General features: G+C 37.0%; 1 pseudogene; it reads right to left on the bottom strand.

Moving 5' to 3' along the window:
- Positions 1-4,839: 4,839 nt before the first annotated feature.
- On the bottom strand, positions 4,840-5,771 carry LOC100390977 (transcriptional coactivator YAP1 pseudogene; annotated as a pseudogene).
- Positions 5,772-7,138: the final 1,367 nt, after the last annotated feature.

Genomic DNA, 7,138 nt, shown 5'->3' with positions numbered 1-7,138 from the left:
ATTAATAAACTCAATCAAACCTGCACAACTACATGGAAATTGAACAACCTCATCCTGAATGACTCCTGGGTGAATAATAAAATTAAGGCAGAAATCAAGAAGTTGTTTGAAACTAATGAGAACTACAAAACAATGTACCAGAATCTGTGGGATACAGCTAAAACAATGTTTTTGTTTTTTTGAAATGGAGTCTCTCTCTGTCTCCCAAGCTGGAGTGCAGTGGCATGATCTTGGCTCCCTGCAACCTCCACCTCCAAGATTCAGGTGATTCTCCTACCTCAGCCTCCTCAGTAGCTGGGATCACAGGCCCATGCCACCACAGCCAGCTGATTTTTGTATTTTTAGTAGAGTTGAGTTTTCCCCATGTTGGCCAGGCTGGTCTCAACCTCCTGACCTCAGATGATCTATCCACTTTGGTTTCCCAAAGTGCTTGGTATTACAGGGGTGATCTACCATGCCAGGCCTAAAACAGTGTTAAGTGGGAAATTTATAGCAGTAAATGCCCACAACGAAAATCTAGAAAGTTCTCAAATCAACAACCTACCATCACAACTAATCTAACTAGAGAACCAAGAGCAAACAAACCCCAAAGCTAGCAGAAGGCAAGAAATAACCAAGATCTGAATGGAACTGAAGGAGATAGAGACAGAAAAAAACACTTCGAAAAATCAATGAATCCAGGAGCATGTTTTTTGAAAAAATTAATAAAATAAATATTACAAATTTACAAGGAAAAAGACAAACAACACCATTAAAAAGTGGACAAATGACATGAACAGATACTTCTCAAAAGAAGACATACATGCAGCCAACAAACATGAAAACAAGCTCAACATTACTGATCATTATAGAAAGGCAAATCAAAACCACAATGAAATACTATCTCATGTCAGTCAAAATGGCGATTATTAAAAAGTCAAGAAAAAACAGATGCTGGTGAGGTTGTGAAGAAAAAGGAACACTTTTACACCATTGGTGGAAATGTAAATTTGCTTCACCATTGTAGAAGTCAGTATTACAATTCCTCAATGATCTAGAAGCAGAAATACTATTTCACCTAGCAATTCCATTACTGGATATATACCCAGAGGAATATAAATGATTCTATAAAAAAGATACATGCACACCTATGTTCATTGCAGCACTTTTCAAAATAGTAAAGATGTAGAATCAACTGAAATGCCCATCAATGTCAAACTGGATAAAGAAAATGTGGTACATATACACCATGGAATACTATGCAGCCATAAAAAGGAACAAGAAATGTTCTTTGCAGGAACATAGATGGAGCTAGAATCGGTTATCCTCAGCAAACTAATACAGGAACAGAAAACTAACATTGCATGTTCTCACTTATAAGTGAGAGCTGAATCATGGGAACATATGGATACATGGGGGCAACAACACACACTGGGGCTTGTTGAGGCAGTGGGGAGAGAGAGCCTCAGGCAGAATATGTAATGGATGCTGGGCTTAATACCTAGGTGATGGGCTGATATGTGCAACAAACCACGATGGCATATGTTTATCTATGTAACAAACCTGCACATTCTGCGCATGTACCCTGGAGCTCAAAATAAAAGTTGAAGAAAATAAATAAATAAATAAACCAAAAATCGAAAAGCTAACATTGGTACTACATATATATACATACATACATATATATTTGAGAAGTGTGCATTAAGGAACTCTCAAATATAAAACATGTATAATGTGGAGAATACTTTTTCAAGATATAGAAAACAATTATCATGATAGCCACACCCACAGTTCTTATAAAAACATGCTTGCAAAGATAAAATTCATATGAGCACTAATATCTCACATGTACCAAAGCTATGTAATTGTTCATCACTGGATATTGCCCCACCTTTTGCAATGTTTGTATTTCAACACCAACTGGTATGAATTCTGAATTACACAATTAGATTTTTTAGTCTTTCTGCCATGTTACTTATAGAATTAATATATTTAACATGAATAATTATATTATATATTAATATATATTTATATACTTTATAATTTATAAATTAATATGTTTATTAATATTATATTGTATGTTATATATAAATTAATATATATTTATGTTGTAATATATAAATTAATATATTTATTAATATTATGTTATTATATTGATATATTATATTATTATAACAGCAACATAATTTGTAGCAAAGCCACTTCCTTGTGTTCATTTTTCCTTTAAAGACAATATATTTAAAAAATAATTATTACAATAAATAGTGCTTTGGAAGATCTGAAACTCCAAATAAATGTGCTCCATCATAAGATTGAAGCACTGTCAGGTATCACAGTACTGCTACAACATATGCTGTATAACTAATATACCAAATTTTGCATTTTAGGTAGGATTTCATTATTACTCTAAAACCATCTGTACAGTGGCCATCTTCCCCCAAACTTAAATAAAGGTTTAATTTTGCTCCTATTCCCTCAATAAAAACCTTAGAGTCAATTATTACAAGTGATCAAGCTATGAATTATTATATACAGCACAATGGCTGCATATTTTTGTAGCACTGAATATACTTAAAACTTCTGACTTCCAATTTTTGCACTCCTTCAAATTGAAGGGACAAAATACTTAGATTTTTGTAATTGGGAAAAAAATCTTTCCAAGCTGAGGCTTTTCATAGCAGCTTTTGCCAGGAAAAGAGATTTTATGCCTGTTATAAACCCTTAAAAATAAAGGCTTATTTAGAAACATTGAAAGACTCCTAAGTCATAGAGGTGCTAGCTGGTGCCACTTTAATTTACAATCAGCTATTACTTCATAGCTTATATTGCAGAGTTAATTGATGCTCATTTTTTCCCCTTAAAAATATTGTTTGGAAACCATTATTACTCCTATAGACACATATTCTAGTCACATATCTTTCTGTAAAAATAAAGGTATAATCATCTCCATTTCTTTGCTTAATTCATCTATCAATATACATTTATTAATCTGATCACTTTTCCAGCTATATCATGACCTTATAGTGTTCTATCCAGAGTCAATTCTAAGCATACAGAAGTAGGAGCAAGTCTTATAAGTAAAAGCACAGTCTTGAAGGCAATATTTCAACCTGGTCTTTAATGTGTTCATTGCAAATGAGAACTACAAACTAGAATTTACTTCCAAAACCAAGGCAAAGGTAAACTTCCAAAGCTAAATGAAGGTAAAGTACTACAAATCTTACTTCTGTCATGCACGTTATGAACCTACTCAGTGATTTTCCACCAAGACTTAAAAATTAGTCCAATAGAGTCCAAGGGGGGAAAATTAAGCTATTTCTTGTTTGCACCTTTCCAATTTATCAGATATGATCTATCGTGTGTCCAGACGGCATAGAGTACTCCCCTAGGCACTATCCATAGTAATATCCCTTTCTAAAACCCAAAACCATTTCTAACATCTGCAGACTGCCCCAACCAGATTTAAACTAGGAGTGAAGTATAAACTACTGATCATTTATTCTAAATGCATACAAAGGTACCATTTAAAAACTTAATTGAAAAGTAGGGAAACCTAAAAAAAGAAAAGATACATTCTACTATCACACCATTATAAACATTGTGTGTGTGTGTGTGTGTGTGTGTGTGTATAAGAGAGAGCATATAATCACTATTTAAATAAGATGGAAAAAAACAGGAAATGGAGATTTTACCAAAACAACTACAATAACCGTCCTGAGCTACAACTATGAACAGATAGATGTGCTAATATGATCGTTTGCATAGGTTTCAACAAAACTAACCACCAACCAAAAAAAAAAAAAAAAAACCAACGAAGCAAAACAAAATACACACCCACAAAATTACTCACCAAAACCTATACTAGACTATGTGGCAATAATTAATATATTTCTATGGAAATTGTCTCATGCCTATGAGCTTCTAAAATTAAAGAAGTTTATTCCTTTTATTTTAGGCCACTATGTGACTAATGATGATACTAAAAGGAAAAGAAAATACTGAAAGAAAAACAGTCTTCAGTCTTGGTTTCAGTGATCTCTTCAAATCAGCATTAAGTACTGAATATCAGTTTTAACATTTTAGCTTGTTAGACCAGTAAGTCATGTTTTTCCACTGACCAAAGGCAGCTGAAGAAACAATTTTTGAACACACTATGACACGAAACATTTGATTTCTAATTCTGAGTATTTACTTAAAATGATCGGTGAGACTTTTTTTGTTGTTGTTGAGACAGGATCTGGCTCTGCTGCCCAGGCTGGAGTGCAGTGGGCGTGATCTCAGCTCACTGCAATCTCTGCCTCCCAGGTTCAAGTGATTGTCCTGCCTCAACCTCCCCAGTAACTGGAATTACAGGTGCCCATCACCATGCCCGGCTAATTTTTGTATTTTAGTAGATAGAGACAAGGTTTCACCATGTTGGCCAAGTGGGTCTCGATCTCCTGACCTCAGGTGATCCGCCCTCCTCGGCCTCCCAAACTGCTGAGATTACAGGCATGAGTCACAATGCCTGGCATATCGGTGAACATTTAAGTGGGCAAAAAGAATGGCATCCACCATCCAAACAGGTTCACTTCCCCCAACCCCCCAAATGAACAGTAGTTATAATATCAAAAGAAACAATTTTTTTGGTTGGTTTTGATTCCTTCATTACCAACTGTGAAAGAGGTCAACAATATATTAACAGCTGCAGTAGACAAGGAAGAGCAAAATAGTGTATGAAAGAGTCTTGCTGGACATTTGTTCAACTTCTTCTGTATTAACCAGAAAACTGCAACTGGCTTACTTGGAAATACCAGGCATATATGTCTTATTTCCTTAGATCCTTCACAGATTTAGAATTCAGTCTATTTTAGGTCTGTATCACCATCTAAGAAAGCTTTCTTTATCTAGCTCGGTGGCAGCCAAAACAGATTCCATGTCATTAAGGATGTCAGAGCATAAAGCTTCCTGCAGATGTGGCATCAACTCCTCTCCTATGTTCATTCCATCTCCTTCCAGTGTTCCAAGGTCCACATTTTCCCAGGAATGACTTCAAGGTAGTCTGGGAAATGGTTCTTCTGTGAGAGCAGAGTTCTTTGTTGGATAGTATCACCTGTATCCATCTCATCAACGTTGTTCAGGAAGTCATCAGGGGTGTCAGGGACACTGTAGCTGCTCATGCTTAGTCTGCTGTCGGTACTCTCATTTTGACAGTGATAGGCACCACTGTTAAGAAAGGGATCTGAGTTATTGGTAGTCATTGTTCTCAATTCCTGAGACATCTCAGAGGAAGATACTGGATTCAGAGTTCCACCATTATGCTCCAGTGTTGGTAACTGGCTACAGAGAACTAACTCCTGCCAAAGCAGTTCTTGCTGTTTCAGTTGCAGTTTCTTTCTCCATCTTCAATTGCTGCAGTGGAATTTGTTGCTGCTGGTTGAAGTTGCCACTACCCATGATGCCTCCTCGTGGGCTCTGGTGAGCCACAGGTGGTGGCTGTTTCACTGGAGTACTCTGATTCATGGCTTTACCAAAATGAGGGTCAAGCCTTGGGTCTAGGCAAGAGGTGGTCTTGTTCTTATGGTTTATATAGTAAATTTTTCCATCCTGAGTCATGGCTTGTTCCCATCCATCAGGAAGAGGATCTGAGTCTGAGTTTATCATATTCTGCTGCACTGGTGAACTGGTGAGGGCTGTAACATTTATCTGAGAGAGCATGGCCTTTCTGGGATCCTGCCATGTTCTTGTCTGATCAATGTGATTTCAGAAGTATCTCGACCAGAAGATGTCTTTGCCATCTCCCAGTCTGCTGGCAGAGGTACATCATTAGGTATCTCAAATGAAAACTTCCAGGATACTGAGCTGAGGATGTGGCTGCTGGGCCAAAGACTACTCTGGTAGGGCTCAGTGTCCCTGGAGAAACAGCTCCCAACTTCAGAGAAGCTGGAGAGGAATGAGCTTAAACATGCTGTGGAGTCAGGGCTCCTGCAGTGATTGCATCAATACTGGCCCATACACAAATACCAGAGGCCTTCCTCTCCTTTTCCTGGCCTGGCCCTGGCAGGAGTGAAGGTGCAGAGCACTGGCAGGCATGCACATTGTACCTTGTGCAGTTTCTAAAGCTTTTTTTGATACTGATTTCTGGTTTTGATCCATTTTTGTCTGTTAAGACACTTGATGCAATTTTATGGTTTTAATTTCTTAAAACTTGTTTTGTGACCTAACATATGACCTACTATAGAGAATGTTTTATATGCTGAGTGTTTATTCTTCAGCTTTTGAATAAAATGCTTTGTAATTATTTGTTAGGCCCATTTGGTCTAAAGTGCATGTTAATTTCAATGTTTCTTTGTTGATTTTCTTTCTCTCTCTCTTTTTTTTTTAGATGGAGTTTCGCTCTTATTGCCTAAGCTGGAGTGCAATGGAGTGATCTTGGTCAGCTTACCTTAACCTCTGCCTCTCGGGTTCAAGCGATTCTCCTGCCTCAGCCTCCCAAGTAGCTGGGATTACAAACATGCACCACCACACCTGGCTAATTTTGAATTTTTAGTAGAGACGGGTTTCTCCATGTTGGTCAGGCTGGTCTCGAACTCCCAACCTCTGGTGATCCGCCCACCTCTGCCTTCCGAAGTGCTGGCATTACAGGTGTGAGCCACCAAGCCCAGCCCTGTTGATTTTCTCTCTAAATGATCTTCTGTTGCTGAGCATGAGTTGTTGAAGTCCCCAATCTTTATTGTATTACAGTCTATCTCTTCCTTTAGAGATAATATTATTTGCTTTATATACCCATGTGCTTGAATGTTGAGTGTATACATATTTATGATTGTTATATCCTCTTGCTGTATTGATCCCTCTATGATTATATAATGGCCTTCATTGTCTTCTTTTACTGTTTTTGACTTAATGTCCATTTTACCGGATATAAGTATAAATACTCCTGCTCACTTTTGGTTTCCGTTTGCATAGAATATTGTTTTTCCTCTTTACTTTCAGTCTACATGTGTCTTTACAGGTGAGATGAGTTTCTTATAGGAATCATCTAGTTGGGTCAACATTAGCAAGACATCCATTTAGCAAGTCTCTATTTTTTAATTGGGAATTTAATGTGTTTACATTCAGGTTATTATTGATAGATGATGAATTATTTCTGTTCTTTGTTAATTGTTTTATGGTTTCTTTG

This window comes from Callithrix jacchus, chromosome X (assembly GCF_049354715.1).
Source record: "Callithrix jacchus isolate 240 chromosome X, calJac240_pri, whole genome shotgun sequence".
Classification (NCBI taxonomy): domain Eukaryota; kingdom Metazoa; phylum Chordata; class Mammalia; order Primates; family Cebidae; genus Callithrix; species Callithrix jacchus.
The sequence above is the reverse complement of the archived record's forward strand: the minus strand, read 5'-3'. Positions and strand labels throughout refer to the sequence as shown.